General features: G+C 39.7%; 1 protein-coding gene across 4 annotated transcripts in view; it reads right to left on the reverse strand.

Annotated features, from left to right (window-relative positions):
* Positions 1 to 16,934, reverse strand: part of LOC114692909 (speckle type BTB/POZ protein) — an 83,265-nt gene that overhangs the window by 37,440 nt on the left and 28,891 nt on the right. The window lies entirely within an intron of this gene.

Below are 16,934 nucleotides of genomic sequence, written 5' to 3' on the forward strand. Positions count from 1 at the left end.
CTGATTGAAATTAATTTTCCTTATACTGTAACAGATTTTGGTAAAACCAAATGTGGTTACTATTAGTAAAAGAAAGAACCCCCTAAACAGGATGTTACCTCAGGACACCTTTAATCAGACACCATAAAATAAAACTTAGAAAAATCTCACAAGTTATATCAAGGAGCAGCAGTCAGATCAAATCCATCCAACAAATATTTGGTAAGCATAGCCAAATGGACACAGTTCTGGACACCCCAAAGGCAGAAAGAGAATGCCTTAAAGTACTAACTTCCAGCCAGAAGATAGCCTACTTTTTCAAATTAAAAGTCTCTGAATATGCGTGATTTATTTTTCTTTTTCTTTCTTTCTTTCTTTCTTTCTTTCTTTCTTTCTTTCTTTCTTTCTTTCTTTCTTTCTTTCCTTCCTTCCTTCCTTCCTTCCTTCCTTCCTTCCTTCCTTCCTTCCTTCCTTCCTTTCTTTCTTTTTCTTTCTTTCTTTCTTTTTTTTTTAAGACAGGGTCTCACTATGTAGCTCTGGTTGTCCTGAAACTCACAATATAGAACAGGCTGGCCTTGAACTTACAGGAATCCATCTGCCTCTGCCTCCTGAGTGCTGAGATTGAAGGCGTGAGCCACGACACTCAGTTTATACGTGTGATTCTTGCAGCAGAAACCTTTAGCCTTTTCCTCACTTTTTCTTAAGTTTCTGGGTTTTGTCTTGAATTAATTTCCCAGAATTAACACTTTTAGCCCCCATACACTGAAAAGGTTAAAGTAACACTACAGTGAATAGATATCTAGCTACCCTCTACTATTTAATAGTGAACAAAAGGTCTCCCCCACAGAACACTCCTTTGACTTTTCTTTTTTTAAAAGATAATTCAGCACTGAGAACTTGGTCATAAAACAGGGTCACCCAAGAATAAATACTTACAGACCAATATCCTATCATATTACTTAAAATTTAATTTTGAAGCCGGGCGTGGTGGCGCACGCCTTTAATCCCAGCCAGGCGGATCTCTGTGAGTTCGAGGCCAGCCTGGGCTACCAAGTGAGCTCCAGGAAAGGCGCAAAGCTACACAGAGAAACCCTGTCTCGAAAAAACCAAAAAAAAAAAAAAAAAAAAAAAATTTAATTTTGAAACATAAGACCTGTATTTTAGAAGTTTCCTCTATTGATATAAGGGTTGAAATGTAATGTGTGTGACTATTCTCTAGGAGCCACCACTTAACACTCCAATTATATGAGAAGGAAGCTTCTGAAAGAGCAAAATCAGGACAGACGTATTTTCTTTGCTTTGTGGAATGTCACAGTGGTCGAGGGAACGTCCAGTCACCCCATCTCACTCTAAGTAAAAGCCACAGTCTCTACAATGGTCCAGAGTAGGCACTCTGTAGCTCTCTAGCCTCATCTCCAGCTCCAGCTCCTAAGCTCGGAATGTTCTAGCTGTACCACTTTTCTTTGTTGTAGTTCCTCACAGCGCAGGCTCATTCCTGTCTCGGGGCTTTGTATTGCAGTTTGCTGTCTTGGTAATGTTCTCCAGGCCCTGAGAGATGATCGGGGCACACGCCCTGCCATTGCTGATTCCTTAATTGTCAGCATCTCTGTGAGAGCTTTCCCTGACACCCTTAAATGCAACTCTTTCCCCTGGCACAGTCTTATTCCTGCCTCATTATTTTTTCTATACTAGATAAAGTCATCTAGCATACTATATTTTTTACAATCTGTTTCCTCTAACTGAAAAATAAGCTGTTCAAAGGTAGAGTTATGTGTTTTGTTGCTGTACCTTGACAGTGTCTGGCACATGGAAGGCAAGAAACAAACCTATTTAATAAATGACTGAATTCAACTTTCCTTCTGAACTTCCATCCTTTGAAGATTGCACAGTAGTTCTATACATTCCTATAGGGGCACACACCTGTTATCGAGCACTTGGAAAGAAAAGGCTTGAGGATAAGTTTGAGGTCGGTAAGAGTTACAGACTAACTAAAGCTCCAGTCCAACTTGGATACCCTGCCTCAAAACAAACAAAAAAATTACCTCTCCATAAATTAGCAATTTTTTGTTTTATTTTTCAAGACAAGATTTCTCTGTGTAGCTCTGACTGTCCTGGAACTCACTCTGTAGACCAAGCTGGCCTTGAATTCAGAGATCTGCCTGCCTCTACCTTCTGAGTGCTGGGATTAAAGATGTGTGCCATCACATCTGGCCTTAAAGATTTATTTATTTTATGTAACGGATGTTTTATCTGCATGTATGTCTGCACACCGAAAGAGAACATTGGATCCCATTGGACTACAGTTATAGATGGTTTTAAGTTTTCATATGGTTGCTAAGAAATAGAACTCAGGACCTCTGTAAGAACAGCCAGTGCTCTTAACTACTAAACCATCTCTCCAGCCTCTTAAAATTAGCATTTTTTACATGAACAAGGTTTAGGCTTATGCTTTTAATATTAATGGACGATAGATGCCCAAAAAATTAATAAAAGTATATTTTCCCCCAACAAAGCAAAATATCTGTTTTCAATGATAACATCCTTGAGGGCAAAAAGAGCTAAGAACTCCTGTATTATGGGAACTAGCTGACAATGCACAACAGAAGTTTGTAAAAACTGAGCAGGTTTTATTTATACTATAAGGTAAAATATTTTTAAAAAATAAACATGTAAACAAAAGAATTGTAAGAAAAATGCACAGGCCTCCAGTGGCGGTGCACTCCTTTGATCCCAGCACTTGAGAGGCAGAGGCAGGTGGGTAGATTTCTGAACTTATGGCCAGTCTGGTCTACATAGAGTTCCAGGCCAGCCAGGGCTACATAGTGACACTGTCTTAAAAAAGCCAAAAGAGAAAAGAACAGTTCCTTAAATACTATATTTTTAAAGATTTATTTTTACTTTATATGCATGAAGGGTTTTGCTTACATGTATATATGTAAGTGTATGTATGCTGTGCTTGCCAGAGGCCAGAAGAGAGCATTGAACTGTCTGGGTCTGGGGTTAACAGACAATTATGAGCCACTATTTAGGGGCTGGGCACTGAAACCCAGGTCTTCTGCAAAGGCAATTTCTCCATGCACCAAGAAGAAGTACCTCGCGCCTTCTGCATTTATTTGTGTGTATCTGACTGTGTGAGCGTGCACACGACAGTGGATGTGTGGAGAGAGGACGACTGCAGCAACAGGCTCTCTCCTTCCACCATGTGGTCCCAGGGAACAAACTCAGGTCATCCGGCTTAGCAGCATGCACCTTTGCCATCCACTTACTGAGCCATCTTATTGGCCCTTAAGAAGAAAATTCTTTGTATTATTTTGATTGCCACAGAATAATAGATGCTGTTATATACCCAGATGAAACAGACCAAGAGGATGACTATAGTTTAAAAAACATACTTTTTTACTAAAAAGATTCATGACAATTTCTAGAAGAGAAAGAAAACTCCATAGTGTTAGTGCTCTTTGTTTGTTTTTGTTTTTCAAGACAGGGTTTCTCTATGTAGCCCTGTCTATCCTGGAACTTTCTCTATAGACCAGGCTGGCCTTAGACTCACAGAGATCTGTCTGCCTCTGCCTCCTGAGTGCTGGGATTAAAGGCGTGCGCCACCACTCAGCTAGTGTTAGTGTTCTAATGAAAGATTTAAGACAAGACATGTCTTAGGGCTGAAAGACAGCTCAGTGGTCAAAAGCAAGTAGTGTCCTTGCAGAGAATTCATTTGTTTTCCAGTACCCACAGACATACCTACATTTAAGCAAATGAACAAACAAACATATCTTTGCAACATAAAGTATAAAATGTGAAGTTGATGTGACAAAGAATAGGTTATCAATTCCTTTCAAACTCCAAGATTACCATGGCATAAGGAAGAATATTCACTAAATAAAACTTTCTAGTAAATGACATGAGACATATTTCAGCATATAGACAGCATTTATTTTGCTTCCCCCCCCCCCTTTGGGGGGGCAGGATCTGGCTATTTAGCCCAGACTTATCTAAAACTCTCTACTCTCCAGCCTTCCAAGTGCTGGAATTACAGGCTGGAAGCAAGCCTCACTGCATTTGCACTTTTGATGGAATACTTCATCCACATAAAAGTGAGAATATGCCTGAATCTAAGGTACTTTCCAATCTTGGTACTTAGGACGTGAGCCATACCCTAAGATGAGAACACATCTGAAAGAACACAGACATCTGGGACTCAAGTTTTATTAATGTGGTTTCCGATTCAAGGTCATATTGGTTGTTAAAAAAATACTCAGTATATCAATTTTTCCCAAATTCTTAAAGATAGTTCATATAGTCATGAGACGGGTTGCTGCCCAAACTAGTTGTTAAAAGAAGTTCTAATTGACACTTGCAACAGGCAGTGTGTGTTATTAGAGAAGAGAAACAGTTTTCATTGTATCATTTCTAGACTCCAAGTGCTGGAAACCTCTGAATAGGATCCAGGTTTAAAGGGGGAAAACACGCAGGGTGCAAATTAAAAATATACTCAACCTCTCAATAACAAATAAAGCACAGCAAATTAAAGGCTACAAAGAAAAATTTTAAAGTGGAAATCATTGGTCATTGAAATATATGATCCCTTAGACAAAATTTATAGGAAGTAATTCTAAACTAATACCAATGTAAAATTATATTTTAAAAATAGGGCTGGAGAGATGGCTCAGAGGTTAAGAGCACTGGCTGTTCTTCCAGAGGTCCTGAGTTCAATTCCCAGCAACCACATGGTGGCTCACAACCATCTACAATGAGATCTAGCTCCCTCTTCTGGCCTGAAGACAGAACACTCACTGTATACATAATAAATAAATAAATCTTAAAAAAAAAAAATGCTACCCCTGATGGGCAGTGGTAGTACACACCTTTAATCCCAGCATTTGGGAGGCAGAGGCAGGCAGATCTTCATCAGTTCAAGGCCAGCCTGGTCTACAGAGCAAGATCCAGGAAAGGTGCAAAGCTACACAGAGAAACCCTGTCTTGAAAAACAAAAACAAAAACAAAAGAAAGACTTATTTTTGGGGGGCTGGAGAGATGGCTCAGCGGTTAAGAGCACTGACTGCTATTCCAGAGGACCCGGGTTCAATTCCCAGCACCCACATGGCAGCTCACAACTATCTATAACTCCAGTTCCAGGGGACCCTCAGATAGACATACATGCAGGCAAAACACCAATGCACATAAAATAAAAATAAATAAATTATTTTTTAAAAAATGCTACCCCTTGTTTGTAGCACTTATAGCCATTAAATCTGAGGGAGGCAGAGGGATGATGAAAACCTTTCATAATTCAGAATATTGGTCTTCTTTTACTAAGGTGAAGCTCTGAAATTTTCTTCCCTTATAGATTCTTCTAAGAATCTGATAATGTGATAGCACTGCATTTTAATGTATTTCTAGTGACAGCCCAGTGGTTTAGCAGCTACAACTGGGACATGCTGAATTTCTGAGGCAACACAAGAACTGCAGACTGGGTCAGAGGTCATTAAACAGTCCCACATTTGGTGAATTAAAGTATCCGAGTAGTCAAAAAGTAGTAAAAGAGCTGAGCATGGTGGTACAGCCGGTAATCCTAGCTCTTGGGAAGCAGAAGCAGGAGAAATCACAAGATCAAGAACAGCCTAGTCTACACAGAAGAGAAAAATCTCAATAGTTATGGAAGTTTATGGAAACAGATATTAGATTTAAAACAATAAAATGTGGGCTGGAGAGATGGCTCAGCAGTTAAGAGTACTGGCTGTTCTTCCAGAAGACATGGGTTCAATTCCCAGCACCCACATAGAAGCTCACAACTGTCTGTAACTCCAGTTCCACAGGATCTGACACCCTCACACAGACAACATGCAGGCAAAACACCAATGCACACAAAAATAATAAAGATTTTAAAAAGACAAAATACAAAATATTAAAATGCAAAGCTCTCATTATCAAATTATACAAAGGGTCCATAGGAAAGAAATTTTTGGCACTTTCCACACCAGTAAAAAAAAGAAGTATTAAAATTATATAAAGGTTTTCCTCATTCCCCTTACTCCTTCAAATAATGACTATAAGTTATTGGAGTAAGTAGGAAATTCAAATGAAACTTTAGATAAAAATCAAAAACAAATTCAAACCACTGAAGGAAAAAAGGAGTAGCGTGCGCATAAACACACACACACACACACACACACACACACACACACACACACGAGATACCTACGTTCTTTGATATTTTTGTCTATAATGGCAAATTTTAAAAAAATCAACAGAGTTGTGATACTATGAAATAAAAACAGTATCATTAAAACAGGAAGCCTAGGGCAAGGCATGGTGGTGCATGTTTTTAATTTTAGAACTCAGGAGGCAGAAGCAGGCAGATCTCTGTGAGTTCAAGGCCAAGTTGGTCTACATAGAGAGTTTCGGACCAGCCAGGGCCACATAGTGAGACCTTATCTCAAAAAAAAAAAAAAAACAAAAAAAAAAACAAACAAAACATGAATGGCCGAGCATATATATAGCAACATGGATAGAGGTCAGAAAATAAGAAGAAATGAAAAAATGATTGCTATAGAATCTTTAGCCAAGTATGGTGGTGCACACCTTTAATCCTAGCACTTAAGAGGTAGAGGCAGAAGTATCTATTGTTAGTTTGAGGCCAGCCTGGTCTGTAAGTAGCTCCAGGACAGCCAGGACTACATAGAGAAACCATGTCTAGAAAAAAGAAAAAGAATCTTCATATATACAGTATACATACATAAGTACTTAAAAATCCATATAAAATTTATTATAAAAGACTGAACACATAAAGCAATACATTTTCATATCCATACCAGTGTATATACTACACTGAAAGGATACATATTACATTCTCTGTGGAGCAAGGATTGGAAACGAAGGATAACTTCTTTAACTGATAGTATTTCTCACAATCTCTACTTGGTTTTGTAAAAAACTTCAATGAAAATTCAGCGGAAATAGAGAATTGGAAAAACTAAAAACAGAGTACTCTTTTAAATAGACAATTATGTCATCTGAATGAAGCCCCATCAGACCCCAAAGCCAATGAATCTAATCAGATTTCATTAGTGAAAATCTGCTTGTAAAATACTTTTCCTGTGATTGATGGGAATAATATAGCAGTGGGTGACTTAAGCAAAGAGGAGAAAGACGCTGGCTTCCCACACTTTAGCAAGGAAGCACTTCTTAAACAAAAGTAAGCTCCAGTAACTCAACAAGCCTTCAGAAAGACTTTGGTCCCTGTAGGGAATGTTCTTCATAGTGTATAGTGCACCTCCTCATTCCCTCTAACATGCCACTCTGAAGACGGATCCTTCCTCCCTGAAGACCGATCAATCCCCCCTCTAATGACCTCGGATTTCAGTGTGTGAGAATGCAAAGACACATTTTCCAAAAACACTTGACACTTTTTGTTTTTGAGTGGGGAGGACTCAAATATTTCTTTGAAATATTTAAAGTCTTTTTTCTTTCTAATATTTCTCCTTCCTTTACTTTTTCTGTTTGTTCTATCTCTGGCATATTTGTACTTTTCACTTCTTGAGGGAAAATGTAATTCCAAATAAACCAAATCAAAATCTACTTCATAGCCCAAATCTAAAATAAAGGGAGAAAAGGGGGGAAAGCAAGAAAAAAAACTAACCTTATATTGCTGTCTTCATTTTTGCAATAAGACTACAAATAAAGTTCTGCTTATCAAGTAAGGGAGTAAAATCAAACTTACTTGTACATCATAAACCTTCAATTAATTCAGAGCCACCTTTTACAAGCCACTTTGTTTACTATAAAGCCATTTTAATAGGTACAACTGACCACTATAGTAGAATCTATAACTTCAGAATTCAGAGCTGTGATAGTCTATGTATCCCTACCTCATCCTCCTGGTCTCCTTCCCCTCCACAGCCTCCCAAGGACCAGTGTTTTCAGTGATCTGGGCTATATAAGGACTCCCTCAAAAGCAGAACTGCATCCAGTACTAAGTGGCTTCAGTTGTTTTCAAAGCACTCTGACATTCATGATCTTATTTGGGATTTTTACCAACTTAGTGAAGCATGCAGAATAAGCATTTTACAAACAAGGAAATAAGCTTCCCAGCTGTCCTGGTCACATGGTTACTAAGGAGCTTAAGTTAGACTACAAGTCTTTTTAACTACTAATCTAACAGTCTAATCCTTTGACTTCCCGATTCTTACATAAGGTTACATGTGAGGATGTATGTTATAGTCTTTTATTCAACATGTAAAAAATTGGGAAAATATCTCACAGAAAGCATGTTTATATACTCTAGTTTGCAACTGCATTTGATTTTTTTTTTTTTTTTTTTTTTTTTTTTTAGCTAGGATCATATGAGCACAGTCTGGCTTCAAAGTCACTATGTAGCCAAGGATGGCTTTGAAATTCTGATTCTCAGGGGCTGGAGAGATGGCTCAGTGGTTAAGAGCACTGGCTGCTCTTCCAGAGGTCCTGAGTTCAATTCCCAGCAACCATGTGGTGGATCACAACCATCTGTAATGAGATTTGGTGCCCTCTTCTGGCTTGCAGGCAGACATATAGGCAGAACACTGTATACATAATAAATAAAATCAACCTTTAAAAAAAAAAAGAAGAAATTCTGATTCTCCTGGCTTGGCCTCCTCAGTGCTAAAATGTGCCATTGTTCCTGGCTTAATTTCATTTTTAAGTGGCAACTTTGTAAAAATGGTCTTAGATTCTAATGAGTTCTGAACGTCATTTATTTGTTTTGGTTTTTGAAAACAGGGCCTTGGCTGTCCTGGATCTCACTCTGTAGACCAGGCTGGCCTTGAACTCACAGAGATCCACCTGCCTCTGCCTCCCAAGTACTGGGATTAAAGACGTGTGCTACTACCACCCGGCTACCAACACCCAGCATCTGAGCATCATTATTAATGGAGACATCAGCAAGCCATTGATTGGATTCATACTTTTCTTTCAGACTGGGTACTGGGAACAGATACTGTGTACCTAATTCTTCTAGAATGACTTTCCACACATTAACAGTTTATCCATCAGGTCTTTAAAATACAATGTTTACTATTCCAACCTGTCAGAATAATAGTCTACTGTTTCCAGGAAACCAGTACCTTTTCCTCTAAAGACCTCTACTGCTCCTTTGCCACAATTTACAGAATTAAAAAGCAGAATTTCTACAGTTCTTTAACTACATGTATTTGTGGTGTCTAGTATAACATTAACTGCCACCCCCTTCAACAGTTGCTCAGGCCACACCCTGTGTTTGCGTATCCCACCCAGTATCAAGTCCTATCTGGCACTAGGCTTCTTTACTCCCTATTATCCACTGTGTCCAAGCCAGTGTTCTCTCCCCTGAACAGTGTTACCTGTGCTCCTAACTCATCTCCTGGCTTCCTCTGTAGCCCAGTCTATTCTCTACAAAGTAGCCATGGTAAATTTTTTAAAATGCCAACAGATCATGCCACTTTTTCTCTTAACCACATTTAAAATAAAATTCAGCCTCTATAACAGACCCTATAGGATCCTTATATACGGGAGCTAGCTCATTAACTCATGGCCTACCCTTCTTCCCCGTCTTTTGACTCCAAACACACTGGTCTTCTATACACAAGTCAAGCTTGTTTCCATCTCAGGCCTTTGACTCTCTCTTCCTTGCTCAAAGTCCCTTAAAGATCATTTTCCTAGACATTTACATCGCTAGCTTCTCTTTGTTGTTGTTTCAGTTTTTGAGACAGGGTCTCACTATGTAGCCTTGGATGGCCTGGAACTCACAATGTAGACCAGACTGGCCTATTTAGACCTGGCTGGTCTCTTAAGAGATCCCCCTGCCACTGCCTCTGCCTCCCAGAGCTGGGACTAATGTGCACCACACTGGCTCATTGCTAGCTTCTTGTTACTAACTCAGGACACCTCTTAAGAGGTAGGAGGAAAGGGGCTGGGAGGGGTGGGGGGAGTCTCCTTTTTATAGACTTTGTGACCTCAATCAAAAGTAACAGCCAGTCCCTACTCCTTGGATGATTTCATGTGCATTAACCCACTATGCTACTTATAGCCTACAGCCCAATCATCTTCTTGGTGCAACTGTAATGACATTCTAGTCAGGTGTGGTGGCACATGCCTACAATTCCAGTTTGCTAGAGGCAGGAGTTCAAGGACAGCTTGAGCTATGTCGCCAGACCCAATATCAACAAACACAAAGCAAAAACAGCAACAAAGACATTCTGTTCCTACGGAGCCGAGAACACGGAGGCTCCATTTTTCAACAGTGGCCTGCTTCTTTTCTTTTTGGCACTCAACAGGATTTTCTCTTTACTTTGGTCATAAACTTTTTTTTTTAAACAATTTTTAACAAAGCCACAGATTTACAATACAGATTAGATACAATTTTGAGACAGGGATTCACTATTACCTAGTGAATCTCCCAAGGCCAAGTGACCCTCCTACTTAAGCTTCCTGAGTAGCTGAAGACAGGCCCATGCCACTATGCCCAACTCTAGGCCACACTTAATCTCAGAAAATTCCCTTATACAATTATTTAAGTCTGACTTAAAATACATATAATTATTATGCCTCTAATTTTGTCTCTCTTTTAACTCACTGAGTCCAATTAGTGCTGTCCATATGCACAGACATGAGGAACCTACCAGTGGCCACATTTGTCAAGAAAACCAACTTTCCCTCCCTCAGCTGCTGCTGCTGCTCTTCTCTGATTTGTGTGTGTGTGTGTGTGTGTGTGTGTGTGTGTGTGTGTGTGTGTGTGTGTGTGTGTCTGTGTGTCTGTGTGTCTGTGTGTCTGTGTGTCTGTGTGTCTGTGCGTATGTGTGCATGCGCCTGTAGGTGGTACACATATACCACAGGATGCACATGGAAGTCAAAGGACAACTTTCAGGAGTCAGTTCTCTCCTTCCACTTTGAGTTCTATGGATAGAACACTCAGGTTGCTAGGCTGCAGAGCAAGTAATTTTACACACAAGCCATCTAGTTGGCCTCTGCCCCACCCCTGCAGTCCCCCTCCACTTCAAGAGAGATCACTCACTAGTTTATGGCTGAGGGCACTGCTTTATAGTAAAGTTCTTGCCTAGCATTGGAGAGACCCTGGACTCATTCCCCACCACTGATAGAATGGGGATGAAGGCAGGAAGGAGGAAAAGGCAGACTAGTTTGCTGACCACTGAATATTTTTTGTGTATGCCTATTGTGCCTACAAGGTGTCTGTACACCATGTGCATGCCTCCTGCCCGAGGATACCAGAGAAAGCATAAAATCCCTTAGGTTGGAGTTACAAACAAATGGTGAACTGCCGAGTAGACAGTGGAAATACCCCGGACCTCTGCAAGAGCAACCAGTGCTCTTGACTGCGGAGCCACTTCTCCAGTCCTCTAGCATTGACTGTAACTCTACAGATCTATACAGTGGGTTCCAGGCTAGCCAGGGCTACGCAGTGAAACAGTTTCAAAAAACAACTAATCATAATGAGACCTGATAACACTGGAATTTTCCAAGACAGAAAATTGCTTATAAATAGAGTGGTGGGGAGAGGTACTGACATGAGTATTTTGGGAGATTTTGCCTCTAGATTCATATTCATATATATTCTCATTCTCATTCTCTCTCTCTCTCTCTCTCTCTCTCTCTCTCTCTCTCTCTCTCTCTCTCTCTCTCTCTCTCCCTCCCTCCCTCCCCTCCTCCCTCCATTCCTCCCTCCTCTCCCCTCCCCTCCTAACCCACTGGGTCCAATTAGTGCTGTCCATATGCACATGGGCATGGATCGTCCAACTGTGGAATGAGAACCAGTCTGTGATCACATGTATAAAGAAAACTGACTCTCACTCCTGCATCAACCACGTTAATACAGAGTGAAAATCAAATTCCCTAATACTAGTTTTTCCGAAGCAAAAGGCTAAATTGATCTGAAGAACACAAAGGAAGTTCTTTGCAATGAACCAACTATTCTCTTGAGGGAAAAGGACTGTACCCAGAGCATCTTAAACTGTGCCTTGAACATAGGATGAGCTCCATAAACGTTTGATTAATTAATAAAATCACTCTGAAGATGTATCTAGAAACAATTTTGTACTAGAGATCAGGAAGCTGAACTCCAAAGCAACTTAGTGGCTTGCCAAATGTGACATTGACACTGAAGCCAATAGCAGAGCTGAGACCAAACACAGTTACATTAGGAAAGGGAAGTGCTGAGCTGAAGAATTTCAAAGTGCAAACAAAAGATAACACACTGATGATAGACCATCCAACTGCAGCTAAGAACAATAGAGCCAGGATAAAGCAACACCACCAAGACTCTGGTGAGGTACTGGTTACCCAGTGCATAGAGTACAAAAGGACAAAGCAAACCTCTCCGTTCTGAGGAAGGATAGCACAACCAAACCAGAAAATGAGTGGGACACTGACACTGCCCACTCCAGCTTTCCAGTCTTAGTTAATGTGACTGCTCAACTCAACTGTCAAGCTGCCCAATCCACCGCTCAGTTACACCCACAACAAAATTAAGGTAGGTTTACAAACTGGATTCCTCCCTAAGGATATGGAATTATAATGATAAATTTGGAAATCTATTTGTTCTTGACTCCAGTAGTCCTTTCCTCTTACAATTCAACCAATCATTACTGATTTAAATAGCACCTAATAGTTTGACTCTGATGTTCAAAACGGAAAAAGGGCTTTCCCCTCAAAACTCTTTCAAAGCCTAATCATCTTATCACCTAAATCAAATCATTTGAATTATTATAAAATATTTAGAGATCCCATTTGAGACAGGGCTGTGATTCACCTAAGTTTTATAAAAGTTTTCCCACCCCTACTAGTAGTAAGGCTACAAAGTGGATTTTTTTAAAATCCTCAATCTAACTAATTGTAACATTAGTAAATGTGTTTCTACTGCTTAAGCCCTAAAGTCAATCAACCATAAAAATATTTATTGAAGGTTAGAGAGACGGCTCAAGAGGTTAAGCACACTGGCTGCTCCTGCAGAGGGCCTGGGTTCAACTTCAGTACCCACACAGTGACTCACAACCATCTACAAACTCCAGTCCTAGGAAATCCAATGTCCTCTTCTGGCCTCCTTGGGCACCAGGCACATACATGGTGCATATATAGGCAGACAAAATTCTCTCTCTCTCTCTCTCTCTCTCTCTCTCTCTCTCTCTCTCTCTCTCTCTCTCACACACACACACACACACACACACACACACACGATTAAAAAATTATTAAATATAATCTGAATGTCCAGTCCCATATTAAGCCTCACCATTCCCTGTCTGGCATGAATAGAAAATGTTTTTGGCCTTGAAGAAGTAGGAAAAGCCTCAAGTTATAGTTAAAAGATTATATATTTTCAACGACTAAGAGCTTCTCCACTATATGTATTTTGTCCTCTTAAACACCAAATCATTCAAAAGTCAGAGAATATTTGCCCTGGTATTTGAGATTTAATTTTTTTTTTTTTTTTTTTTTTTTGGTTTCTCGAGACAGGGTCTCTCTGTGTGGCTTTGCGCCTTTCCTAGAACTCACTTGGTGGCCCAGGCTGGCCTCGAACTCACAGAGATCCGCCTGACTCTGCCTCCCAAGTGCTGGGATTAAAGGCGTGTGCCACCGCCGCCCGTCAAGATTTAATTTTTTAAAACATTGTAAAATTAATCTAAACATCTAGGTTAGATAGGTATTAATAAAAAAGGAAGCACGGGACTTTAGACAAACTCCATTTCAAATAATGCATAATGTAACGAGTCCTTTTCTGTCCTGCCAGCCAGCTCCCAAATAATGACATGGAGAGTTCTTATTAATTATGAAAGTTGGCCTATAGCTTAGGCTTGCTCTTAACTAGCTCTTACAACTTAAATCAACCCATTTATATTAATCCATGTACCATCACACGACATTACCTCTCTTCTATCTTGCACCTCTTATTTCTTCTTTGTGTCTCCTGGTGTCTCTCCCTTTCTTTTTCCCAGAGTCCCCTCTGTCCCCAGAAATCTCACCTAGACCTCTTGCCTAGCTACTTGTCATTCAGCTTTTTATTACACCAACCAGCAATACACCTTCACACAGTGTATGAATATCCCACAACAACATAAAGATCTCATAAGTACATTCATCTTTAAGGGGTCAATTGAGTCCCTCAAACTTATAAAACATGAAGAGAAGTTAATACTATTTAATCATGAGTGAAAAAAACAGTTACTTTAAAAATCATCTTGTAGGTCAACATTTTACTGGGTCTTCCAAAAATGCAGCTCTTTACAAATGAGAAATGGGCATCAGTTAAATAAACTTGGAAGAAAACAAGAGTTGCCTTTCTGGCTCCTGAATTCTTATGCAGCTTTATATATACATTCCTAAATCTGAATTTTCTCTTTTCTAAACTAAGTATAAGACTGTCACAAGACAGTCACAAGGACTATCATTATCTATTCACTCCTGGATATGAAATGAAATAAAAACAGTAAAATCAATTTTTAAAATCTAGACTAGTCGGGTATTAAAGTTAATCTGATTTCTAATACTAAATTTCTGTGCCTCTTTGAAAATAATGTAAAAACTGTTACCTGGCTCTCTTTATGAATGAGTGTAAAAGCAGTTCATATGATGCAGTGAACATGATACAAAGTTTTTTATTTGTTTGTTTTTGTTTTTTTCAAGACAGGGTTTCTCTGTGTTGTTTTGGTGCCTGTCCCGGATCTCGCTCTGTAGACCAGGCTGGCCTCGAACTCAGAGATCTGCCTGGCTCTGCCTCCCGAGTGCCGGGATCAAAGGCGTGCGCCACCACCACCGCCCGGCTTGCAAAGTTTTAAGAAGCAAGGTGGCCCATGTCTGCAATTTCTGTAACCCCTGCACTTGTGAAACTGAAGCAGGGGAACTAGGCTTGAGGCCAGCCTGGGCAATATAGCAAGATTCTGGAGGAGAGAGGAGAGGAGAGGGGGGGAGAGGGGGAGAGGGGGAGAGAGAGAGAGAGTTATGGGAAGCTATAATCCAAAAGTTAAAGTTCTGTAGACTCTCTAAGACCTCACCAAGTCTGATGACCTGAGTTCAATCCCCACATGTACCAACCATTTTGGCACATTGGCCTTGGACCTCCACACATGCATGCACACACCAATAAATATGTGGCAAAAATTTTTAAATAAAAAAAATAAATAAAACCCATGTATCAGTAAAATACATATACATATTCATAATATATTCATATATTCATATTCCTTGTAGGCACATATACTCCCTAATTCTTGTTTGTTTTTTTCCATACAGTGTCTCACTCATTATGTAGCTCTGGTTGCTCTGGAACTTACTATGTAGTCCAGGCTGGCCTCTAACAAAGATCTGCCTGTCTCTGCCTCCCAAGTGCTGGGATTTCATGTGGTCCCATACCCAGCACCCCTATTTTTTTAATGGTTGCTCAAAACTCTTTACCTATATGCATACCTTTAATGATTGTACAGAACTCCCTTCTAACTCTGCTGTATCATTTCTAGTTTTGCTACTACAAACAACTTAGCAAACCAGTCTATAAGGAGGCCCAGGAGCCTTGACATACTATTAACTATTTTATCAAGATAACTGCTCTCCAAAATGTACTGATACTTCCAGTGTGATTCCTCACTGTGTATCCATTCAATATGGCCAGAGAATGGGGAAAATGGGAATAAATAAATTTTAAAGTAAAAGAGTCAGTGAAATTTAGACTGAAACAAAACAGGCTGAACTGTCTCTCATGAACGAAGTGAACAAACTTCAACTAAAAGTACAGCAGATGTGATACATGGTACTGTCTATTGTTTGTAAGGTTGAAAGGGTGATGTTGACAGAAAATACATCTCTATTCAGAGAGCAGGTAAACACCTTGTATTGTGAATTCTACCAACCACAAGAAAACCCAGTTCTGTCTCAGGTCAGGATGTATTTTACTAAGATGTACACTAACCTGGCCACTCTTGCTTAGAATGGGCTACTAGCACAGTAAGTATGATTCAGTTCCTCACCTCTGTTACTAAGAATTCCTATGAATTCAGCTGTCTTCTGCACATTAGTCTAACTCCAAAGATGGTAAATGTGCTCACAAAACAAATACGAAGAAGCTCTTGGTGTTTTTACAGTTTTTAAATTAACAATTCATACAGCATCTAACATGTAATAGATGCCCAGTAACAGCTGATTTAATTCATGACATCTACTTTGTATTGTTATCTAATTCTGTAATGGAATATTTGCAAAGAAACATGTAAACACCAGACAACCCTAAGAGTGTACATGTATGGGGAAAGGAGTATATAAAAGCAAAAAGAAAACAAAGTTCCTAATTTACTTCTCTGTAATTTATATACATGTAAAAGTATTTTCAGCAAATGCTCTTTCTAATTTTATATGGAAGAAAAAAAACCAACATATGACTATTCTCAATATATTCTTTCTTCCTCATCTATGTAAACCAACTATATCTAACATCTAAACTACTTAAGAAAACTGCTTTCCATTTCTGTTATTATCAGGGATCACCAAGATACAAGCCTCACAATTGTAGGCAGTAACAAGAAGCACTCAGAATCAAGGCCAACCTTTATAAACACCTGCCCATAAAACTAAGCATGCGCTGATGGTGGCGGCGGCGGTGGTGTATGCCTTCAATCCCAGCACTCCAGAGGCGGAGGCAGAGGCAGCAACAGGTGGATTTGAGGCCAGCCTGGTTTATAAAGCGAGTTCCAGGTCAGCCAAGGTTACACAAAGAAACGGTGTCTTGAAAAACAAAACAACCCAAACAAACAAAACCAAAAACCAACCACACTAAGACCAGTGCTGATGGCCAGAACTCTTTCTCATTATGAGGCTTGTCTTTTAGCCTTTGTTCTGATTATGTTAGTACAGGGCCCAACTGTGACATGGACTCACAGCAAATAGTTCTAGGAACCCAAAGAAACATCAACAGGTACATTGATTGGATGGTATGTCAAATAAGGAGCTAG

Source organism: Peromyscus leucopus, chromosome 8b (assembly GCF_004664715.2).
Source record: "Peromyscus leucopus breed LL Stock chromosome 8b, UCI_PerLeu_2.1, whole genome shotgun sequence".
NCBI lineage: Eukaryota > Metazoa > Chordata > Mammalia > Rodentia > Cricetidae > Peromyscus > Peromyscus leucopus.